This window comes from Pygoscelis adeliae, unplaced genomic scaffold (assembly GCF_000699105.1).
Source record: "Pygoscelis adeliae isolate BGI_AS28 unplaced genomic scaffold, ASM69910v1 Scaffold47, whole genome shotgun sequence".
Taxonomy (NCBI): domain Eukaryota; kingdom Metazoa; phylum Chordata; class Aves; order Sphenisciformes; family Spheniscidae; genus Pygoscelis; species Pygoscelis adeliae.
In genome coordinates, this window is record NW_008825255.1 from 1,865,170 (window position 1) to 1,867,057 (window position 1,888).

The 1,888-nt window shown below is 37.6% G+C and overlaps 1 protein-coding gene across 4 annotated transcripts in view; it reads right to left on the minus strand.

Annotated features, from left to right (window-relative positions):
- Window positions 1-1,888, minus strand: part of SLC1A3 (solute carrier family 1 (glial high affinity glutamate transporter), member 3) — a 67,737-nt gene that overhangs the window by 22,069 nt on the left and 43,780 nt on the right. The gene's annotated exons all lie outside the window — the stretch shown is intronic.

Below are 1,888 nucleotides of genomic sequence, written 5' to 3' on the forward strand. Positions count from 1 at the left end.
AAGAGGTTTGAATCTCTGCGAAGGAGTATCTCATGAGGACTGTCAGAAATGGAAATGCTTTTTCTCTTTCCAAGCAGGTGCAGTTAGTATTCTTCTCCTTAAAATGCCCCTTTGCTCCTTCTTAAGATTTCAAGTAGTCAATAACTTCCCCATACTTCATCTGGAGGGTGACACCATCTGTCTCAAAACAGCACTGATGCTTCCTGTTGGAATCAAGCTTTCAAAGCATTGAATGGAAAAAGAGGTTAGGAAAGGATCTCTTTGCTTTATTATCTCCTCCTATATGGCACTGTCTAATCCAGACTTCTGCGGACTGCCCACGCATTTATCTAGATGCCACCTTTGAACATATGAAATACAATAGAAGTTGACCAACTTCTGCTGTGGGTACCTGTCTTAGAGGGTAAAGCATATATATAAATCAAGACAACAGGACTGCATGAATATAAATAATATGGAAACATAAAACTAGAATCATGACCTGGCAAAACTAAATGTTTTCTCAAATCATTGTATATATATTGTACTGCTGTCTGTCTTCTAAAGGAAGAAATATGTGCTACTGGAGTTACAGTGAAAGTACTCTAGTCACTGATGTAACTGAGATCAAGGCTGTGTTCCAGGCTCTGATCAAACGTTCAGAGTATAAAACCAATCACATGCTTCATACTTACCCTTTCATTTCAACTAGTGTTTGTTGTCCTTTTGGCAGAAGCCATTAAAGCCAGTAAGATTTGTGCCCACAAAATGAATTGCAAAGGGAGATCACTAGATTTGCACCCTGAATTGCTTGATTTACACATGTCATTGTAGTGGAAGAACAGTGTTACTGGCACAGTAAGAAACTGAAAATGGAAATCCAACATTTGAAGCATTCAATCCTTCATTTCTCTGCTCAGCTTTTCCATCTGTAAAACTGGATGATAATGCTTGTGGTAAGTTTACATTTATGTTTTGAAATTCTGTGAGGAAAATGGTAGACACTACCAAGTAATAATTTTCTTATCTTTACAAACAGGAAGTAAGTCCTGTAGCCCTCTTGTTGGTGGATAGAGGATCGGTTATTTTTTTAGAGTCCTCAAAATAATGCAAATGCAAAATAATGCAAATATAGTAAACCAAGGCATAAAAATAAAGTTAATAATTTTTTGAGAATTTCAGATCTGCTACTGAGTTGCACAATGTTTATATCAGACAGCATTTGTTACAAATTTTATTTTTAAAGTATCAGTATGTAACTTAAAATGAAGTGTAATTTAAAAAGTGAAAAATGAATGCATGCATACTAGTCCAGTCAACTTTATCTTTGTATATTTTAATTGCTGTTTCATGTTCTTGCTTGCTATTTCTAAAGTAGCAGCAATGGGCTGCGTATTTTTTCATTTTAGGTAAGATCAGCTTTAAACTTGGTTTACATCCTGAGCATGAAAAGGTTCACCTGTATAGTTTGGTGGGAAGGTATGGAAATGCACAGATGTTAAATCAGTCAGTTCCCAGTATCCTGCCCTTGCCCAGTAATAGATTCAGGACCAGATGCTGAGCACTGTCAGTCTAGAGGGTTCGCAGGCATACATGCTTACTGCTTTAACCAAGCCTGATCTTTCTTTGTACTCCACACTTGCTACTAGGTTGAGTTTCCTATGCTCCAAAAATCACTAGGAGTCAGTGTAGGGCATATCCTACCACTAAAGATTGCTGTGTTGAAGGATTAGAACTTGTGATCCTATTTCTTTCTTGGACTGAATCTGGGATTGAGTGGTGAACCATGTGCAAGTGATATGTCAGGGAGCAAAAGTCATGCTCTTTTCCTTATAAGCTCTTTCCAGCTTGGTTTCCTATTATGCACTCTGGCTGTGGCTACTTTGCCCCTTATTTTAGGGTGCTCAGT